Here is a 24,443-nt window from a genome sequence, read left to right as displayed (position 1 = left end):
CATTTAAAGAAGAATTAATCCCTATTCTTCTGAAACTGTTCCAAAAAATAGGAAGAGAAGGAAAACTTCCAAACTCATTTTATGAGACCAGCATTACCTCAATCCCAAAACCAGACAAAGACCCCATCAAAAGGAGGAATTAAGGACCGACATCCCTGATGAACACATATGCAAAAATTCTCACCAAAATACTAGCCAATAGGATCCAACAGTATATTAAAAGGATTATTCACCACAACCAAGTGGGATTTATTCCTGGGCTGCAAGGTTGGTACAACATCTGGAAATCAATGTGATACAATACATAAATAAAAGAAAGAACAACAACCATATGATCCTCTCAAAAGATGCAGAAAAAACATTTGACAAAGCACAGCATCCTGTCTTGATCAACTCTTCAAAGTGTATGGATAGAGGGTATATACCTCAATATCATAAAAGCCATCATTCTCAATGGGGAAAAACTGAGAGCTTTTCCCCTAAGGTCACGAACATGGCAGGGATGTCCACTATCACCACTGATATTCAACATAGTACTAGAAGTCCTAGCCTCAGCAATCAGACAAAAGAAAGAAATGGCATCAGAATCATCAAAGAAGAAGTCAAACTCTTACTCTTTGCAGATGATGTGATACTTTATGTGGAAACGCCAAAAGACTCCACCCAAAACTGCTAGAACTCATACAGAAATTCAGTAAAGTGGCAGGATATAAAATCAATCCACAGAAATCAGTGGCATTTCTATACACCAACAACAAGACAGAAGAAAGAGAAATTAAAGAGTCAATCCCATTCACAATTGCACCCAAAACCATCAGATACCTAGGAATAAATCTAACCAAAGAGGCAAAGAATCTGTACTCAGAAAACTATAAAATACTCATGAAAGAAATTGAGGAAGACACAAAGAAATGGAAAAACGTTCCATGCTCATGGATTGGAAGAACAAATATTGTGAAAATGTCTATGCTACCTAGAGCAGTCTATACATTTAATGCAATCCCTATCAAAATATCATCAAGTTTTTTTCAAAGAAATGGAAAAAAATAATCTTAAAATTTGTATGGAACCAGAAAAGAGCCCGAAGAGCCAGAGGAACATTGAAAAAGAAAAGCAAAGCTGGCGGCATCACAATTCCGGACTTCAAGCTCTATTACAAAGCTGCCATCATCAAGACAGTATGGCACTGGCACAAAAACAGACACATAGATCAATGGAAAAGAATAGAGAGCCCAGAAATGGACCCTCAACTCTATGGTCAACTCATCTTCGACAAAGTAGGAAAGAATGTCCAATGGAAAAAAGACAGTCTCTTCAACAAATGGTGTTGGGAAAATTGGACAGCCACATGGAGAAGAATGAAACTGGACCATTTCCTTACATCACACACAAAAATAGACTCAAAATGGATGAACGACCTAAATGTGAGACAAGAATCCACCAAAATCCTTGAGGAGAACACAGGCAGCAACTTCTTCAACCTCCATCGCAGCAACTTCTTCCTAGACACATGGCCAAAGGCAAGGGAAGCAAGGGCAAAAATGAACCATTGGGACTTCATCAAGATGAAAAGCTTTTGCACAGCAAAGGAAACAGTCAACAAAACCAAAAGACAACTGACAGAATGGGAGAAGTTATTTGCAAATGACATATCAGATAAAGGGCTAGTACACAAAATGTATAAAGAACTTATCAAACTCAACACCCAAAGAACAAATAATCCAATCAAGAAATGGGCAGAAGACATGAACAGACATTTCTGCAAAGAAGACATCCAAATGGCCAACAGACACATGAAAAAATGTTCAACATCACTCAGCATCAGGGAAGTCCAAATTAAAACCTCAATGAGATACCACCTCACACCAGTCAGAATGGCTAAAATTAACAAGTCAGGAAATGACAGATGTTGGCGGGGATGTGGAGAAAGGGGAACACTCCTACACTGTTGGTGGGAATGCAAGCTGGTGCAGCCACTCTGGAAAATAGTATGGAGGTTCCTCCAAAAGTTGAAAATAGAGCTACCATACGACCCAGCGATTGCACTACTGGGTATTTACCCCAAAGATAGAAATGTAGTGATCTGAAGGGGTACATGCGCCCCGATGTTTATAGCAGCAATGTCTGCTACAGCCAAACTACGTAAAGAGCCAAGATATCCATCGACAGATGAATGGGTAAAGAAGATGTGATACACACACACACACACACATACACACAATGGAATATTATGCATCCATCAAAAAAAAAATGAAATCTTGCCATTTGCAATGGCATGGATGGAACTAGGGTGTATTATGCTAAGAGAAATAAGTCATTTTGAGAAAGACAAGGATCATATGATGAATATGAGAAAAAAAAGACAGACAATCTTAGGGGAAGGGAGGAGAAAATGAATCAAGATGAAACCAGAGAGGGAGACAAACCATAAGAGACTCTTAATCTCAGGAAACAAACTGAGGGTTGCTGGAGTGGTGGGAGGTGAGAGGGATGGGGTGGCTGGGTGATGGACATTGGGGAGTGTATGTGCTATGGTGAGCTCTGTGAATTGTGTAAGACTGATGAATCAGGGGCGCCTGGGTGGCTCAGTCGTTAAGTGTCTGCCTTCGGCTCAGGTCATGATCCCAGGGTCCTGGGATCGAGTCCCGCATCAGGCTCCCTGCTTGGCAGGAAGCCTGCTTCTCCCTCTCCCACTCCCCCTGCTTGTGTTCCTGCTCTCACTCTCTCTCTCTGTCAAATAAATAAATGAAATCTTTAAAAAAAAAAAAAAAAAAGACTGATGAATCACAGACCTGTACCTCTGAAACAAATAATACATGATATGTTGGGGGAAAAAAAAAAAAAAGAAGATAGTAGGAAGGGGAAAATAAAGGGGGGGAAATCGGAAAAGGAGACAAACCATGAGAGACTATGGACTCTGAGAAACAAACTGAGGGTTTTAGAGGGGAGGGTGGTGGGGGGATGGGTTAGCCTGGTGATGGGTATTAAGGCAGGCTCGTATTGCATGGAGCACTGGGTGTTATACACAAACAATCACGGAACACTACATCAAAAACTAATGATGTAATGTATGGTGACTAACATAATATAATAAAATTAAATTAAAAAAGAATACTGTGCATTCTTCTTCTTCTTGTTTAATCTCACTTCACATGCAATCTTTCATACACTTCCTTTTCAACATTTTTTCTTTGTATCCTGTTCCATTTCTCCCCTAAAATTCAACACATCTTTGTTCTTTTCCATTTCTATGCTTTTCTGTGCTCCTTGTTAAGCTAAATCCAAAAAGTGTCTAAAATGGTACCCATTTTTCTTCAGTATTAACGATTTTTCAAAAATTATTAACAACAAAAGGAGAATGTAGGTGTTCCATGAAATCGCTGAGGGAACTGAAAATCTTAACATGAATATCCCTTATTTGAGGAACAGGGAGTTTAGCAGCTTCCAATGGTAACAGACTAATTTAAGTCATTTCTATAAACTCTTCACTCAAAAGGGATAGGAATAAATTGGATTGAGTCTATTTGACTCAACATTATGTTCAGACTTTCTGTTCTCTTGTAATTTCACTTCCTCAACTATCTGCTTACCAATGCTCAGTTCCAATTGATCTTTGGGAAGTAAGAAACCTGGAGATAATTGTTAGATTGTGCCCATTTTAGTCTAATCCAGTCCAGTCTATAGTGGACATGGAGGGGCCATATAGTAGATATATATGGGAAATGCCTGTGTTAATTCAAGAGTTCATTATTCAACAAATATATCTATATCTTATTTCTATATAATAGATGTAGTTATTCTCAATTATTACCACTTAACTAACCCCATGCTTTTAAAGCATATTGATATTTTGTCTGTACAACCTAATAAAGAAATCATTTTTCTTTGTAACCAGGATAATTGAGTTGTCCTCAGCTTCTTAATATATCCATTTGGGAATATGTTCTTCCTTATTTTAAAAGGTTTACTAAAAAAATTAAAAATAATAAAAAAATAAAAGGTTTACTAAAAAACTATTATTTCTTATTCTGTGAGCAAAATAAGATAGTGTGATATTTTGATTTAAATTAGAAATAAACTATATATATATTTGGTCTTTGTCCACTATGCCTGCAGAGTTCTTAAAAACCTTTGTTATCTTCTGAGGAGAACCATAAAGGTATCTCTTGTTATGTTAATGAGGTGACTTATGGACTCCAACTAAGGATGGGGGCTGGTTGCCAGGAGAACCAACCCTGTGAGAGGGTTGGAACTTTCAGTCCCATCCTCCAGACACCCAGGTAAGAGAGTGGGACTGGAATTCGATTCAGTTCCCAATGGCTAGTGATTTAGTTGATCCTACCTTTATAATGAAGCCTCCATTAAAACGCAAAAGTAGCTGGCTTCTGAAGTGCTGAAGGGAGCAGTCTTGAGGGACTGACCTTTTAAACTATGGAATCTGATGCTCTGGTAGATAGTGGCAGAATTGAGCTAAATTGAGGGACATCCAGGTGGTGTCTGGAGACCTGCTTGTTGGGTGTATGGGGAAACCATCACACACATGCACATTGGAATTGGTTCCAGAACACGAAATAGATACCAAGAATCTCATTAAGCCAACGGACTTTTTAAAATCTCTCTATATTTCATTGTTTTGAACATATTTACATTACAAAAGCATAAATGCTGAGTTGGCTAGAGACGTTAATATTGGGGAAATATACACACACTGATGGATAGATAGATAATAAACAGATAATCTATAACTTAAATGCTTCTGAAGTCATTTTATATCTTTACTATTATTTAAATAATTTTATTTTTTTATTTTTTATTTTTTTAAAGATTATTTATTTATTTGACAGAGAGAGACACAGCAAGAGAGGGAACACAAGCAGGGGGAGTGGGAGAGGGAAAAGCAGGCTTCCCGCGGAGCAGGGAGCCCTATGCGGGGCTTGATCCCAGGAGCTGGGATCATGACCTGAGTCAAAGGCAGACGCTTAATGACTGAGCCACCCAGGCGCCCACTATTATTTAAATAATTTTTATCCAAAGCCCTCATATCAATCTTTCCATTCTTTCCTAGAAGCACAAACACAGGAAATATTCTGAATTTGTTTTCTGAAATGTTAATTTAAATATATGCATGTTTTTGTGAACTCTGTCAGAGCTCACAGGTTTCTATTTGCAGTATTCTCTTTTTCACTTTTTTAATTAGTACTAATTTCCTGTTAATCAAAGAGTTATTATTTATGGGGGCTCTTTATATTTAAATATTCACCAGGAGAGTGATTTGCCTGTTTTAGTTTTCAGTGTTTTGTAAATTGACATTTATATTTTTATTTAACTTTACATTGCAGTCTGATAACATGCTTAGAAATTTTTAAAAACAATTATATGCATTCTCCTTAACTATTTTTTTTAGTTTTCTATGAATGTTTCAATGGAATATACAATCCCTGTTGGTTGGATAAAAATTTTAATAATACCAAAAAATTTTAATAATATCTATTAGCTTCTTTGTGGTGAGCAATGAAATCAGCACTCCTTTATTATGCAATATTGGTACCAGCCATGCTTTTATGTCCTTATGTTCAACTGTATAAGGTCTAGGAATAAAAACAGAACCTTCTTGCTTCAAGAAATGCGTTGCTTAGAAGACTGATTCAACTAAAACATCTTGTTCTTTAAGACTTAAAGACTTGTCTCAATCCAAAAATGATATGTTATAAACACTGTCCAATCCTAACCAACTTCCTGGCTTGCAAGACCTGCCTTAAAATAACCCAACATAGGCCCTAAATCTTTCCATAATTTTCCCATTTGGAGACACTACTGAGACCATGTCAACTAGTTTTCTTCCATATTTCAGTAAGTCTAATGGACTTCACTTTACCCCATCAATGTGTTTTTATTGGTGATCATTTGGGAGTCAACAGAAGTATGCCTTGGTTAAAATCATGTATTTCTCTTTTATTTAATTATTTTAAACAGACATTCTAATCATGCTAACCATGCTAATCAATACTAAGCATGCTATTTTAGCACTTACTTGGTGTAAACATCTATGTATATACATATGTATGATTGCTTGTATGTAGAGATATATATATGAAACCTCATCATTGTATTTATAATTTTTGTCTCCTAAAACCATATGTATTTTTTCATTTTTAAACTATGAATATAGAAAATTTTATATTTGAATATTGGAATTTAATCAATTCTTTTAATTATTTATATAAGCCCATTCTTTACATTATTTTACCATAGACTTTTTTTCATCTTTCTTTTGGTGGGTTGATTGAATGTCCTGTGTTTTATAACTTTTACTTTATAGGTTTCTTAATAGAAAAATTCCTGGTGAAGGATTTCAATTACCCTCTCTTTACTTCATAGCATTTTTGATAACTTTAAAAAAATTTTTCAAGAGTTCACTTTGTAATTTTGGCAGAAAACTGGGCATTTTAAATACTATATGAGCACAATTTTGTATTCCTTTTTCTTTCTTAAGTGTTGTTGTCATTGCTGTTTATTTGATAGGGTGGCTGCCTGTTTATTTAGTAACTTGCCCAGAGTAAACCAGTGAAATGTGTTATACACTCTTCAGTGTATAACCACTTATGCCACTCATCAGTTATTGAAAATTCTTGGTATTATTTTAATTGTGTCTTCCTGGAGTCTCCCCTGTGTCTGCTCAAACATCTGAGCCAGTAATTCTTGTATCTCTTCCCCTTCACCCCTGATGCAAATGTGGTGCAGGGAGCATATTCAACGACCAGGTGGCTTTCAGTTCTGTACAGTTTTACTTTCTGCTGGTTCCTCTCACTTTCGTTGACATGTGTGCACATTATCCACAATCAATCTGGGATGTATACAGTGGGCCAATGTGTTCTCCGAATGCACATGCAGCTTTCATTCAACAAGTCTATGCAGTGAGCTTACCACAGCCTCTTACATGTGACTCATCTCCTGGGTCTTCCTGTTAAACTTCTGTCCAGACTACTGGATTATTGCTTGCCCAACCAAGGCTACAACCTCAAGGTCACTGGGATACTGGCTTTCTCCCTCCCACCTCCCCACACTGAGATTGCTTCTGTTATTGCCAATGTCTATGGACAAGGGGTTTTCCATGCTCTAGTTCAAATCAAGGAACTGCTATCCAATGGCAAAGTCACTCATTTTGGGGGGCATGTCCTAACCTGGGAGAACTATGATGCTGACCAAGTTTGGGGCAAACTGGGGAATAATAACTGCCCCAGGCAGAAACTCCACTGATTATCCTGTGTTCTTATCCACTGTGAGAGTCAAGATTCTAACGTGGTCCATGGTCCCTGATTCCTGGTGTTCATATATCATCCCTCATTTAAGTATGGGCAGAACCTGTAACTTGCTTCTAGCTCTTAGAATATGGCAGTTGAAGAGATTGTGCAGATGTAATTAAGGTCCCAAATCAACTGTATTTGAGTTAATTAAATATCCAACTACACATTTTGTTAGAGATTAGTAATATTTAAGTGGTTAATCCTTTTCAAAAAAGTCTGATTAATTTGGAATAAGAGTATATGATCGGATAGTTTAATGAGTGTGCCTCCCACTCTTATCCCACATTTCAGAGTAATCCATAATAGTTACTCTACATAAACATTAGAAAAGGAGATAGGGATTTTGAAAGAAATAAGCACGAGCCAGGATACAGCACGGTGGTAGGTACACATGTACACACACACAATGGTCTTGAGTAAAATATAAAACAACTATAGCTAAAACAAAATTTGAGAGAACATTAGGAAATAATGTCTTGGTTGTTAGAGAGAAGAGGACTGAGATGTAGGTGAAGGTCCCAGAATGGCTAGGTCAGTGTGTATGACTTGGTGTTGCTCTGATCTAACATGTGTGTTTTGTTTTGTTAGGTTTTTTGTTTGCTTGTTTGTTTGGTTTTGGTTTATTTCTTCTTCTTTTTTAAATTTTTTTTTAGTTTTTTTTAAAGATTTTATTTATTTATTTGACAGAGAGAGACACAGCAAGAGAGGGAACACAAGCAGGGGGAGTGGGAGAGGGAGAAGCAGGCTTCCCGCAGAGCAGAGAGCCCGATGCGGGGCTCAATCCCAGGACAGAGATCTGGACCTGAGCCGAAGGCAGACGCTTAATGACTGAGCCACCCAGGCACCCCATCTTCTTCTTTTTTTTTTAATAGAGACAAAGACTTTATTTGTTGTTTTATTTTTTCAGGGTTGAAGGTAGGATATAAGTACACAATCTCTGGGCAGAAAAAAATTGTATGATTATTTCAAATAATACAAGAAAGTTATCTTGATAAAACTCAATACTTCTAAATTAACTAGGTATATAGGAAACTTTGTTATCATGGAAAATGTAACCTAAATAAAGATCATCTAAGAGTATTTCTTCCCAGGGCATTCAAATGAGCTATCATAAAAAATATGGTTAGCAGCATTTGTGAGGAGAATGGGCATCTAAATAAATCTATGAATTCTTGGTTAATGTAGATGCATTAGAATAATTATAAATCCAACTATCTAAAAATAGTTTTCCTTTTGCATTGGCATAAATATGTTATTTCCTAAGGCTAATGGTGAATGAGGTAGACATTCTTCCAGCCTTGTGTGTCTATTATTCTAAATAATCTATTTTCATTAAGCCTCACTCTTTTCTTTATATCTTAAAAAAGATATACATCCTACAATGCAAAGTTTTAAATTCCAGATAAGACATATAAGCATTCCACATTCCTACTTAATTAGAGACAAGCATTTTCTTTTATTACTCACTTTTTTCCTACTTTCATCTTCCTTTATTTGAATGCCTTTTTTTCTCTATTGCTGCTCCATAGCATAAGTCTTAACCAAATGTTACTTATTAAGTGCCCTCATGTGGATTGCTACTAAAAAGATGTACCAATAGGCATGTTATAAGAATTTTAAAGAAGGATAAATTTACCTTCTGAGGACTTAGGTTTCAAATGAACTGGGGAGAATACAAATGTGGGAGGAGGAAAAATTGAAGTACAATAGAGAAAAAGATGACTAAAAAAGTACATCAACACAAAATGCTTACTGAAAAGGGTAAGTTAGGGGGATGGCTAAAATGGTGTCACACATGTCTACCCAAAGCTTCATTATGAAAAATAATTGTCAGATAGAATGAAGAGAACCACTGAATTTTGATATTTTGGAAGGGGAATAAACTTCACAGTACTAAAGAGTAATGTGATAATTGAAGTGAAAGGCAAATTTAACAGGATCGTCTGATAATAAAAGATAGGTCTGTATTATAAAAGATATGGCTAATGGGATTTACATTGGTTTTAGGAGTGTTCTATGAAAAGAAAAATGTCACTATGAGCTGAAGTTCCCCAGAATCAGTACTGAACTATAACAAAATATGATAGACTGGGTGGCTTAAGCAACAGACATCTATTTCTCATAGTTCTGGAGGCTGGGAAGTCCAGGATCAAGGTGCTTGGCCTATTGGGTTCCTAGTGGGGCCTTTCTTCCTGGCTTGCAGATGGCTGCCTCTAGCTATGTCTTCACATGAAGGAGAAAGAGAAAGCTAGCTCCCCTGTCTCTTCTTATAAGGGTACTAATTCCATCATGAGGATCCCACCTTTACGACTTCAGCTAAATCTAATTACCTCCCAAAGCTCCATCTTCAAATACCATTCCAAAGGGGGTTAAAGCTTCAACATATGATTTGAAGGGGAAACAAATATTTTATCAAAAACAGCCCATTACTCTTCTCTCCCTCCAGGTGATTTTCAGTCACTATGTGCCAATAATATTCTAAATCTCAGATCTTCAACTAGATAGCCTTTCTATGCTCCAGACTTGCATATTCAGCTTTTCTTTAATATTTTTGCTTCAATATGTCAGCACAGACTTCTCAAATCATGGTTAAGTTTGAACTCTTCATCCCTGTTTGCCTCTTCTCACTAAGAGGTCTCTATTTTCCAAGTTGCTTAAAGCAGTATATTGGTGGATGGTGTGAGCTCTTCTGAACTTTTTATCCTATCTATCTGTTACATCACTGTGCTCTGCTCACATTCAATTCAGTATGTTTCTGAAATCAATTTACTGCATTTCATGGCTATTTCTACCATGGTGGCTTAAGTTATCACCACTATAGAAATATCTACCAAACTGGTTTTTTCTACTTCTACTCCTATAGAACACAGATTGATTTTCAACACAGCAGTCTTGTATATTTTTTGAAAATGAAAATATAATTGTGCCAGATTTCTATTTAACAGCTTTCTTAGTGGGTTTCCATTGTCTTCAGGTAAAATTCAGATGCTGGAACAGGATCATGAGGACATGTATTATCAGGCTCCTGTCTATTAACCTATTGTTCACTATTCTGGCCATTCTAGTGAACTTAGAATTCACATTTGCTTCCCTAGTTCCTCAATTCCCCAAGCATTTGTCACCTCACAACTTTCACATATGTTGTTCTATCTGCCTGGAAGATAAGACCTATTCTCCATATGTCTAAATCTAAATTTATCCTTCAGATGTCAGCCTAAAGTTCACTAGATCAAGATTATATTGATGCGCCAATCCAAATTAAGTCTTCCCAGTGATTCTTTTCAAGTTCATCTGTATTCTTCTTTCATAAAATTTATCATCATAACTGTCTGGTCTTAATTTGCTTAATGTCTTTGTACTCTTCTTAAAAAGATTATAGGCTTCATGAAGGCAGACTGCTTTTTTTTTTTTTTTTCCTCTATTTCATTCACCAATGCATTCCTGAAACCCGGGAAAAAAATGTCTAGCACATAGACATTTTTCATTGAATAAATTAGTCAATTTAAAAAAAAAAATCTGCAATACTAAAAATCATTACCGAAGAGAACAGATTATCCAGACTTTAAACAAGTAAATGTGGAGATATAAAATGTTTTAACCTATCAGACTAAGAGTCTGTTGTAATTTGAGGAAAAATTTACTAAAATGTGCCTTCTTCTTGTCAGTGCTCTGTATATAATATGAAGATAACCATCTAAGCATTTTTGACCTCTAAATCGGTGATTTTTCCTACTAGTCATTAATAGAGGCACATAGGACATATGTGTGTGGGTGTGAGTAGGGAAAGGACACTGAGAAGGAAATTTAGCATAAGAAATAGAGTTAGAGAAAAAAAAATAGCATGTCATTAATTACCCGAGACAACTTAAGTGTATATTAATTAATAATTAAATTTCTCTGAGTAATTCAGAGCACTTTGTATAAATCTCCTCTCCAGACCTATGAGTCCCTGCCAATCTTTGCCTACAAACACTACTGTGTAACAGAACATGTGGAGGTAATAGGTACATTTGCTCCACTGATTGCAAGACCCTCTCCAGAGGCCGGATTCTGCCAAAACTGACATGTGCATAATTCCACCAGAAGCCAGTGGCAGTTTTACATGATTAAAGATGGCAGAATCGGGGACACACATACATTTCCATGCAAATGTGCTTGAGAAAATAGCTTACAATACATTATATAAACATATTTAGAAAGAATAAACACACTCAGCTAAATTTTCAAACATCTGTTCAAGCTTGTGGCAGCACCCCAGATTTGCATACCTAACTCCTTTTTAAATAGGGCTTAATTTTGCCCTCCATATTATTAGATCATAGTAGCCTTTTAACTCCAAAATACATAACTGTCATTGTACCAATGATGCTAATCATCATTTTTTAAAATCCAACTGCACTCGCTTTTAGCTTTAGACTTCCTTCTGTGCTTCTTGTGAGAGAGAAGGGTCTATGACTGGGGGAGAACTTTTATGCATATTCTGAATCAATCCCTGTGTTATCAAGAAAAGAACTGAGACTTTAATTATTTGCATAACTGTGCTTCTAGCCATATACAAATGCAGAAATTCTAACCACAAGATGCATATTATGCCCACTTAGTGGCATAAACCTGCCACTGCTTGTAGTTTATGTACCCTAGAGTTCAAACAGTGGTGTACTACCAATATATTTTTTCTTTTTTTTTTTAAAGATTTTATTTATTTATTTGAGAGAGAGAATGAGAGAGAGAGAGCACATGAGAGGGGGGAGGGTCAGAGGGAGAAGCAGACCCCCTGCTGAGCAAGGAGCCCAATATGGGACTCGATCCCGGGACTCCAGGATCATGACCTGAGCCGAAGGCAGTCGCTTAACCAACTGAGCCATCCAGGCGCCCTATTGTTTTCTATTTTTATTTAGCATGTCCTTCCATAGTCTCTATTGGTTTCTGCAGGAAGTCATACAAATATATAACATATGATCTAAGGGAAAGTACCAGGGCTTACTTAGAAAACAAAATTTCAGAGCAAGAACTCCAGCTTCCTGCCATACAGAGTAATGAAACTGAGTTCCTCCTTATAAAGAAATTCTGGAACAGATGAAGCAAATATTCATTTGTTTCTTTGAATAAGACCTGTTTTAAAAAGATACTGCTTGCATAGAGTTAAGTTAAAAAACAAATTAAGAGTAGGAAAATATGCCACTCTCAAAATATGTTATTTTGGCATTGAAATTATTTTCAGCTAAAGGTAAGTAAAAAGCAACAAATGTAGAAAAGTTCTCTCAACCTTCTCCCCTTTCTTCATAAAGACAGGATATAAATTCTCCTTCTACTAGAGACAGACTCTTATCAGCTCATTTGCAACAAACAAAAAACAAAACTTACTCCATTAGTTCCATCCCGTATATTTACCTTCCTACAATTTGCTATTCATGGAAGCCTACAATTGCTATCCTTTGTCCAGTCATTCTTCTACAAATGTATTTTCCTTTGTTGAAGATGTTCTATAAACCAGAGTTCTAAGCCATCACTTTGAGTTATTCTTATTTTCAGGTTTCTTTCATATGATGTTCACTGAATACATTAATAAACTATTTGTTTTTCTCTTGTTAATCTGTATTTTTGTTAAAGAGCCCCAGGGGAAAGCATAATGTGGATAGAGGTGAAGCTCTGCCTCCTCTCTACAAACAGTGCTTCTTACAAACTCTGTTTTGTTGTACTTGTTCTTAGAAAAAAAAAAAATGCATTTCTCATTTTTGAATCTTTAAAATATGGATATTCCCTCCAAAATCTAGTTATGTCTTAAAAAAAGAAGCAAATAATGTAAATATTGAAACCAGGTATGGGAAAATAATTATTAGAATTCATTTCAAGTCAAGTCAGAGTAATTCATTCACATATTCACTCACTCACCACATCATTACTTGGACCTAACATTCCACCAGTCTCTGGGGATATGTGATTTAACTCAATAAAGGCCCAATTTCACAAACATTACATTCTAAGAGGGATGTAAACAACAGACAATTCAAATGTATTGTGGCAATTCTGTGATTGTGTACTAATCCAAAATTCAAGTATGTTACCAGACAGGTTTCAAAGGATTCATTAATCTGAAGACTCAGAAATCCCTGTAAATGTGCACGATGTGGCAGGAAACCCCTTTAGGTGCCTCCAAATCACCCCATGTGCTGGATTAATACCACAAAGTGACTTGAGTCAATTCCCCTAGAGTCAACAACTTGTTTGATTTGAAATTTTAACCAACAGATATTTCAGACATAATGAAATTACTATTTTTTAAGTCTCTATGTTTTGGAATAATTTACAACTCATCAGTAGATAATACAAAATATTTTATCTGGAAGTATGGTGCTGTTTTAACTAAAACAAATGTGCAAGGCATTGGCTTTGGGAGTACAGGGCAAGCAGAGGATAGAAGAGCTGTACAACCTCAGGAAATTCTTAATAAGAATTGAAAAGACAGTAAGGAAGTTGTTACTGGAGGTTACATAAATGGGCAGGAAGCTTGGTAACATGGTCATTTGTAGTCATATGTAAAGTAAAAAATATATCTCATGACATGTTGGATTTGGTTAAGGAAATGTTCATGTTGAAACACTAAATAGTTATTTTAGGCATATATGAGAGGTGTGCCAAAAAAGGTAAATAATCAGTTTCAAGCAGAGTTTAGAAGACATTTAAGGGATTAGTGGTATCAAATTAAAGCCATTTTTCATGTCTAGTCTCCCCCTTAAAAAGCTCAAGTAAAAAAATGTCATCAAGGCAAAGTCAATTCATAGCACTTCCAACTAAACATGGACTGAAAGTTAAAATCTCAATGCTGTGGCTTGAAGAACCTTTATTGAGATTTTGAAAAGACTGAAGGGCAGGCATGGTTGGGCTTCTAAGAATCTTAAGGGCATGCTTATTAAAACAATCTTAAATAGACAAAAAGGCTTCTAAGTATCTAAATGTGTCGTTTGCATAGACTATCAGCACAAAGTAAAAAGTCTAGAGTGAAATAAAATTATGTGTGAGTTGTCTAATGAATTAAATGATATTTCAGTTCACAGAAATCCCACAAAGTTCTTAAGTCAACTATACCACCTTGCACTGGATGGATGAGAGTCTAGGGGACAGATAACATGTCTCTGTAGTTTGCTAGTCTCAGTTCAGGAGAAATTGTATTCAAGGAACTGAACCTCAGAAAACACAGACATGATTTAGCACAAACTCAGAAATGTTACAGATAACAACATTCAAGAATTTCTGCTGAGCTGTATTAAATTTGTGAGTTAGGAGAAAGTATACATGTTATATAATCCTAGCATAACAAGTTAAAAGCTTCTAAATTAAAATTTATTTTTTGATTTATTATAATAGATTAAGTTTAATAATAGTTAAGAATAATAGATTAAGTTTAAGAATATTTAACTGCACACCTGGGTGGCGCAGTCAGTTAAGCATCTGACTCTTGGTTTCAACTCAGGTCATGATCTCGGGTTCATGGGATTGAGCCCCACATCGGCAGGCTCTGCTCTCAGTGCAGAGTCTGCTTGAGACTCTCTCCCCCTCTGCCCCTCCCCACTGCTCTCTCTCCCTCTCTCTCAAATAAATACATCTTTTTTTATTTTTATTTTTTAAAGAACATTTAACTTAACCTGAAGAGGCTCATCTGCATCTAGAACTGATTTGGATGCTGAGATCCTAATCTTTGAACAAATGATGGAATGGAATGAAGCTTTTGGGGAGCTTGGAGGCAACTGACTTTATTTTGCATGTGAGAGAGATGTAAATAATTTACAAGCAGTAGGCAGATACTACTATATTAAAATGGCCACAATATTTTTGCTACTTCTTCCACTGAGAGAGAGTTTTATTTTTCTCTCCATGATGGCTGATTCTGTCACTGATTTATAAATAAAACACTACAGAAGTGACATCGTCAATTTCCTGCACTAGGCCTTAGATATCTGGCAGCTTTGGTTATTGTCTCTTGGAACACTAGCTCAAAGTCCTAAAGCTGCCAAGGAATCCAACTACCCTAAGACTTCCATGATGGAGAGGCCACGTGTAGTCACTCCAATCAATAATCCAAGTGAGTTCAGCCATCCTGCTAGCCGTGCCAAGGCATCCAAGATGTGAACAGAGCCAACTTGGACCCTCCATGCCAGTCCATCAGCCAACTAAATTCCAATAAGTGACCTTAGTCAGTGCCACGTGGAATAAAAAAAATGGCCACATGAGAACTGTTCAAATTTCTGATCAAACAAAATAAAAATGAAAACAAAAATCATGAGATATAATAAAATGTGGGTTTTTTTTGTTGTTGTTGTTTGTTTTAAGACACTAAATATTGAGGTAACTTGTTAGGAAAATTAGATAATCAGAACATAGGATTATAAAGGTCTTAGTTTTGGGTTACATGAAGATAGACATTTAAAACAATATAAACTAGTGTTTGAAAGTTGTTTTTCAGTCTGGGTTATATTGGTACTACTTTCTTTGATTTTACATAGACTTGAAATCTTTTTTTTTTTTAAGATTTTATTTATTTATTTGACAGCGAGCGAGAGAGAGAATGAGAGAGAGAACACGAGAGGGAGTAGGTTCAGAGGGAGAAGCAGACTCCCCGCTGAGCAGGGAGCCCAATGTGGGACTGGATCCCGGGACTCCAGGATCATGACCTGAGCCGAAGGCAGTCACTTAACCAACTGAGCCACCCAGGTGCCCCCATAGACTTGAAATTTAAGTCATTTAAAGATTCTGATTCCAGTATGCAGAGTATTCATATTACAGGCTACTTTTGAAGAATGGAAACAAATGCAAAAACAATATTATCAGTTAATGTCTACCAACATGTACAATAAAAAATCTGCAATATACTGCATTGGTTCACCTACTACCATAGACATTAATAACCATTTACAGAGTTCTTTTGATATAAAATCATGATGGGTATCTTAAATGACACTTTCATATTTATTATTAGGTAAATCATATATCTAATTTTGAATTGCAATTTTCTTTTCCTTTTCAGTGATTACTTAATTTGTAATTCCTATTTAACAGTAGATCAAAGATTCTCCCTATCTGAACTTATAAAAAAGTAGATAAAGCATACTCTATCCCTTCATAAGCTTATTTTTATAGCCTTAGTAATACTCAATACCTAATAATCTAAAACTACATTAACAACTTTATAAACTACATTTTGAATATATAAAATGAATAAATCACACTAATAAGAAATACACCACTCATTATAAAAATGTTATTACAATGTCACTTTTAAAAGAATAATATAGGGCGCCTGGGTGGCTCAGTCGTTAAGCGTCTGCCTTCGGCTCAGGTCATGATCCCAGGGTCCTGGGATCGAGTCCCACATCGGGCTCCCTGCTCCGCGGGGAGCCTGCTTCTCCCTCTCCTGCTCCCCCTGCTTGTGTTCCTGTTCTCGCTGTCTCTCTCTGTCATATAAATAAATAAAATCTTTAAAAAAAATAAAAATAAAAATAATATACATTTAATAGATTTTGGAAAAAGATAGAAACAATCAGAAAAATCTGAAAGTAAAGAAGTATACCAAGTATCAAGTGGGATACTTGAAGGACAAATTTAGGAAGCATTATTTTCCCAAGTTTGTAAATGTCTATTCTATTACTGTGCCATTTAAAGATGTCACTGAATCCAACAAAAATGTGATAATTTTCAATATATAGCTTATATGATTCATACATGGTCTTAGTAAAATATTAATACAATTTTTGATCAGTAACTAGGCAGATTTTTATCTTAAATAGATTTAAAAAGAAAAAAAAAGAAAGCTCTTCTACAAAGAACACATTAAAAACTCATGGAAAATATTTCCATACAGATACTATGTCACCAAATTCACTTGTATTTTATTAGTTCAAAAATATTCATAACATTATATACATTTATCAATTAAGTGTGCAGATGATAATTATGAACATTAACATGATGAAATTTAACATGAATCCTATATATGTTAATCTATTGATATTATTATTTATCTTTACTGAAATTAATTTTCAATTTTAAGAATGTGTTAATAATTATACATAATTTTGGCATCAGAAATTAAAATCTATTAGTCATATTGGAATATTTCAAGAATAAGTAGAATTGCTTAAGTCAGTAGGTTTCAGTGGAAGCAATATATTTAATAAGCAAGAAAATATGCACTTCCTTTTAAATATGATGTTTAACAATGTTGTTAATGCTCTTTGAATTATAGTAGATAGAGCATATAGTTTTACTCCAATCCTTTAATAATTGCTTGCTAAACGACTCATAATCTTCTTACACATTTTGAGCTATGGTAGAGAAAGGTAACTAGGATGGTAAGGTAACTAAGCCATGAAAGCTAGCAATGCAAGAATGTGATTCATGACTTTCTTCTCATAAACTATGCTTTCCCTTACACTGATTGTCTTTCAAGGAAATCACCAGAGAAAACATTTCATCTACTGAATCAAGAAAATGAACGCTGTGTTTTTCTCTTTCTCTCTCTCCCTCTCTCTATATAGATGATATAGATATAGATAAAGATATAAAACAATTATCAAATATAAATATAAATATAAATACACACGCACACACACACCCCAAATCCATTAATGTTAAATCCACTTTTTTTTTTTTTTGATCCAATACTAGGATTCCCATCCTTCATTCTCAAGAACATACCCTGTATTTCCAGTATTGTATTGATTGGAAGCAAAGTCCCCTCCTACTGAGAAGGGCTCACAGATCTCCATGCCATTAATATGGTTTTGATGATAATATGCTATGTTCTCAGTGTAGGCAAGATGTTCTAGGGGGTGTTGAAGATGAAACTCTACCTTTACCTTCCTTTACCTTTTATCAGTCTATATTATATAATTACCAAGATTATTAATAAATGTAGTACAATCCCTTGTTATATCAATATTTATTTTGATTTCAAATTTCAATAAGTAAAACTGATTGACTGGAAAGTAATGGAAAGCAAACATAGCTGAGTATTACCAAAAAAGGGGGGGGGGCACTTGGGTGGCTCAGTCGTTAAGCATCTGCCTTCGGCTCAGGTCATGGTCCCAGAGTCCTGGGATCGAGCCCCGCATTGAGCTCCCTGCTCAGTGGGAAGCCTGCTTCTCCCTCTCCCACTTCCCCTGCTTGTGTTTCCTCTCTCACTGTGTTTCTCTGTCAAATAAATAAATAAATAAATCTTAAAAACAAAACAAAACAAAACAAAGAAAAACTGGCTGTAACTTTTCCTTCACATGACAGAGTCCATGGTCTTCAGTTAAGGTTGTAGCTACCACTTTGGGGACAAGCTATCTGAAATGCCACTTCTACCCTCACTGGAGGAAAACTATAACCCCACAGAGGTGGAGCTGTAGACATTTGAGAAGAGTTCCTATCCCTCTTCCATTTTACCATTATAAAATGCTTCTGATGAGAAGCTTCATTTACATTCCTTCTATATGGAGGGGCCATAAGCATTGGCAATGAAATGAATAACATGAAAGTTATCTGATTTTCTTATTTTTAGGTAAAACAGAATCCTGAGAGCACAGTACCCAGATCATAGTCAAGTGACAGTCCTCAGCATCATTAATATATAGGCAAAACTTTTACCCATACCCTTAAGTTACATATATGCACAGGTAAATAAAAGTTGCCTTTATTTGTAGAAGTCTGAGATAACTTGATGGAAAGACTAAAGGTATTTGAAAGATTATGTCATCAATATTTTCTTTACATATTTTTAACTAAGTGATGATGCTAATGCAGTCAAAGCTCATGAGTGTGCCCACTTTAGGATCAAGATTCGGGTGAGAAATTTGGTGTCTTTCAGTTTGATGGAAATTTGGGTAATTTGTTTGGGTTGAATGAATATGGACCAGAAGAGTTTATAAGCATTAGTTTAAAAGAGATGTCCTAGTTGGTTTAAATGAAAGAAGTTGATAACTGTGTTATTAAAGATTTATTTGTCAAGATTAAATGTGCACTTTTTTTTTAATATTTTATTTATTTATTTGAGAGACAGAGAATGAGAGACAGAGAGCATGAGAGGGAGGAGGGTCAGAGGGAGAAGCAGACTCCCCGCTGAGCAGGGAGCCCGATGCGGGACTCGATCTCGGGACTCCAGGATCATGACCTGGGCCGAAGGCAGTCGCTTAACCAACTGAGCCACCCAGGTGCCCCAATGTGCACTTTTTGATATTTAAACGCATTAACTGTAAATAAACCTAGTATTCATTCATCTCTTTTTTCTCTATTTTTTTTCCAAACTTTTTTGGTACAATTTTCTGTCTCTCTTCTCCTTTTTCTCATAAGTAAAAGTGACCCTCTTGGCAGTTACCAAAGCTACTACTGGTAAAATGAGGTGGGGTGAAGACATACAGAAGGTTTGAGTAGCAAGGGACATAAGGTAAAATCTACTTCTGTTTTCTCATTCAGCTGGTGAATAAACTGAGGTCCAAAAGAACTAAATTCCTTTTTGAATTCGAACAGCTGGATTCCTGATTATCTCCCATGAATTTATTATTAAAAAGAAAGAGAGAAAGAGAGGGAGAGAGAGAGAGAGAGCAAATAAACAAGAAATAGAATGGAAAAACTATAAATGAAACAAAATAAAAAAATGTGCCTCTATTCTGATTTTCTTCATGAAAATTATTTCACTAATCCTGAGTATTGCCTCTTTCTTAATTTTGAATTCCTCAAACAGTTCACTTAGCTTTCAATTATATAATTACACATTATTTCAATGATTGTGGCACTGTTAATCTTTCCTTATTAGTCTGTATAATACATATGTACTGAGTACATGCTAGTGTTATGCTGGAAAAATTGTCCCTGACTTAAAAAAAGGACTAGACTCCACTATGAAACATATACATGTAAATATATTAATAATAGTGGAAATGATAAGTACACATAAAGATGCATGTTAAATATGCTAAGAGAAAGGTTGATTTCAGTAAAGTTAGTAAATATCTGAGTGCCTTTTCTCTTTCTGGCACTATGCATCTCCCTATAGATTCCATAAATTAATAAATAAATCAGACAAGCTACATGACATGTAGCATAGAAATAGTTATGCCAACAAAATATGCCTGGGTAATATTATAAATGCATTCAGCAGTAGGGAGAGAACCAGATACATCCATGGGCTGTGCATTTGAAAGGGTAATATCAGACTTGAGTCTTCAAAGGCATGTAAAATTTGGCTTAGAAAAAGTGGAAAAAGGAGCTCTGCAGAGAAAGGAATAATAATGAGAACGAAACAGAGGTGTGAGATGGTGTGGTCAGGAAAGGAGAGCAGTTTTATATCTTTAGAATGCGGTGTTTAAAGGAGAGTGAGGAAAAAAAAGGATAAAACAAATTATTTGAAGGGAAAAACTGAATAAACCTTTGCTTTTTATATTGTGTATAATAATATTATATGATATATTTATTGTACTACTCTCTGGCATGTAAGTATTAATAAGAAATATACCAAGAATTATTCTGGATTTTTTTTTCTGACTATTTGAAATCACAGAATATAGATCCAATTCTGAGATATTTTAAAGGGTATTTTATTACCCTTCATTCTCTGAGAAGAGCTGTCTAAAGTGAACTAGAAAAGGCAGAGCATTTTTCAGTACCAAGATATGGCTCTTCCACTATACATCTACTCAATTTCTCCCAGTTTTGATTGATCTTATCCACAAAGGAGACAGAAAATCCTTCAGAGTAAAAAGAGTTTGAGTGTGTTTCTGATCAGAGACTGCTCAGATTAATCAAGTTGTCAACCACCCAGAACCATTATACTGATCAAGATGTTGGGAGATACTTAGTAGAAAAATAGAACATGTATCTCTTTTTTTTTCTTGTCTATAGTAGGTATCAGAAAGCCATAATGATGATATTATATGTCAGCTACAGCACATGATTCCTATGACATACCTGAATATACCTATGTAGAATACCTGAATAATTATGAAAAAGATAAAATCTTTGCCCAAGCAGTTAGGATAATTGTCATATATTAAAAATTTTTTAATTACAGAACTTTTTTTTTTAAGTATCTGGTCAATTTCACCATGTCGAAACAGGGAACTGGTCAGCTTAAGCAGGTAAGTGTAAAGCAAACCTACAGAGAGATACATGGGTGTAGAATTCCATACTAAAGGACACAATGTTTAGGAACCAGAACTCTAGAGTTTACATGAACATTGCTAACTATAACTGTGAGAGCTTAATTTAAACATTTGAAATACCTTATTTAAAAAATGAGGTTTATAATTAAGAAGGTGAAATGGGTCCTGTTGACAACCAAAGAAAGTGAAAACAAAGCTTGTCAACACCAGGCCCTGCTATTCCCAACAGAACACAAGTGGGGCTCAGAACAGCATAATGCCAGGCTGCACTGATTCCACAAAAATGACCAAATATGTCCCTGTCTGGCCAATAAATTTAGCACCTTTGAATTGTCTTGCATTCTGAATGAACATTAAAATACACATTCATAAAGTGCTACCACTTCGTGCACTGTCTAATCCAAAACTGGCTCATGCTTCCCAGTTCCCCTCTTAAAATCACTTAGCACAATTTCTCCTTAACAACTTAGTGTAACTCTCCAAATTAAGGCATGCTGCCTCCGGTAAGTTTTCCTTTGCAGTGTGACCTTTTCTCAAATCCTATGTGATGACTTTTATTATTCTTATTTCCATTATTTCAATCTGTAAACTGAGACTCAGAGAGGCATAAGGGGTTGACCAGAATAATCAGTGATGGAGCTGCTTCCGGCTCAATGAATAAATGAATCAATGAATCAATGAATCAATCAAATCACCTAGCACAAACTCAAACCTCTAGTACAGGTCCTTCCTTACTCCCCTTTCTGTGACATTATCAAGGCTCCTCTAAGGACACTTTTTCCCATGCTGCAGAAAGGTAAAGAAGCCTGACTTTATTTGACTAGGAAATGCAGTACGTAGACAATTTTTATACTATATGATCATATAGAAAGATCACATCCCAGTGGGCAACCTGAGGAAGCTTCACATAGAGTTGCAAAATTATTTAAGACCGACATCAATAAAAGAATGCCAATGTTATAAAAAGCTGGAGATATAAGTGCCTTCCAGATAGAGAACAAATACAATCCAAGGCCCAAAGATGAAAAAAAAAAAAAAAGCAATATTTTTAGGTTGAGATAGTGTGGGTCCTTTTACAAACTCTGTACAAAATAAATTCATATCTCCTTCATTTTCTCGATTATCAGTTACTCACTCGAGCAGCCACCTATTGTTAGGAGGCAGTCAAGTGTCTCTGTCTTGAAACTTTCCAATCCAGGATTGTCAAAGAATTGTCTTATCCAACCTGAGGGATTTTTTAATGGTTAAAAGTCAGAGATAATTACTTTCGGGACATTCAGGGTCTATTTCTTTACCACTCCCATGTTGTCACCGTTAAACTATACCAGTACATGTGATAAAGAGATGGAACGAGGGTCTCACATTTAGATTCCAGTACAGACAGAAATGAATGACACCCTCTCACTGCTACGTTTCGCTGAAGCTAGTTTCTCTCTTTACTTCTCTAAGTTTCCCTTCTTTAGCTTACATTCTTGTTGTCAGCACTTTTTCTCCAAAGAACAACTATAGTGTTATGGGAGCTAGGAAAAAAAAAAAAAAAAAAAAAAAAAAATATATATATATATATATATATATAATTAAAAACAAAATCTCCTAACCTGTAACACCTTTCCACAAAGTTAGAAGAGAAACACAGCAATTTTATTATTGGATACTTAGAATGCGATGCACATCACAGGCAACCTGCTAAGAGATTGCAAAGACTGAAAGAAATCTTGCCCTTTATTACATCCAAGCGGATACAACCCAATACCTATACGTTAACAAGATAAACAATACCCAGTGCCCCAAGTAAGAGGATCAAACAGCATGGAAGCCATGCACAGTTTATCCTACATTTACTTGGTAATTGGGGTAACCATATGTATTAGCTAAATGCTTTATCCAAAAGAAAAATAAACTTCTCATGTCTTAATGACAGGAAGTCGTTTTGGAGCAAGGTGGTTCACTGAAGTCAGGCTCCTACCCTCCCTCAGAAACTGGGAGAAAAAAGCTGCATTATCTTTTTTGATGGATATATTTCAAAAACATGATTCTCAGGTCCTTGAGAAAGGTATTTCTGGGTCTTTAACCTGGCAAGAGGCTTATTTAGCTTTTACATATATTTCAAAGAGACAGGGTACTTAAAAGTTTTCTAAAGTAAATGCTGTAAGAAAAAAAGAAAAGGAAAGTTAATTAACCTCTGTGCTTCAGTAAATAAGATGTATGTAATCTATTCCATACTACGCCAACAAAATTATTCAGAATATCACTGGTTATAATATGGAATGAAGAGCACTTGGAAGGCAAGGCAATGTGACATCAAGTGGCAGTGATACTAAGTTTTTAAGGCAACAGTCCTGTTTCTTTTTATAGTCATAGGGAGCAGACATAGGGAAAATGAGTTGTTAAGAAAAGGTGTTGAAGAAAAAGACAGTTTGTAAAGAGACCTTTAACTCTGGAAGCCATTAAGTATGGCTGACAGCAAAGATAGATTCTGAGTATATGTGTTACAAAGTTTTAATGATAATTAATCCTCAGTTGTGTTCAATATGAAGCATTCTTTCATGGCTGAATACTGTAGGCCAAAGATAGGAAGGAGGGATGCTACATGAAGTTAGGTTTCCTGATCTCACTGGAAATGAAGACATTCCACAGTGGTGGAAATAGGTTCTGGCACTTAAGCATCAGAGACAAGTCTGCCACAATAAGCCACAGGACTGAAATAGGATTCAGAGTTTTGGGTGCACAGGGAACTCTTGTGGCTAATCCTTCTATAGATCACTTACAATTAAATTATTGGCTAGCCTCCTATGATTTTCATGACATACTTGCAAGGAAAAACTCAGATTGGTGGAAAAGTGCATAACTACAGTCACTGTAGTGGGGATATTCTGCCTCTTAATCAGTTCTTGAATTTAAGCACTTTGGAGATCAACTAGATTCTACATTGACTGGAAGGCTGAGTTCTTCAGGGGAAAGATATAGAGCATGAATCTCCTCCAAAGTTTTCAAAAGAGTGACT

The sequence above is a fragment of the Mirounga leonina genome, unplaced genomic scaffold (genome assembly GCF_011800145.1).
Source record: "Mirounga leonina isolate KUSES-001 unplaced genomic scaffold, KU_Mleo_1.0 Mir_93, whole genome shotgun sequence".
Lineage (NCBI taxonomy): Eukaryota > Metazoa > Chordata > Mammalia > Carnivora > Phocidae > Mirounga > Mirounga leonina.
This window is presented reverse-complemented; position numbering follows the sequence as displayed.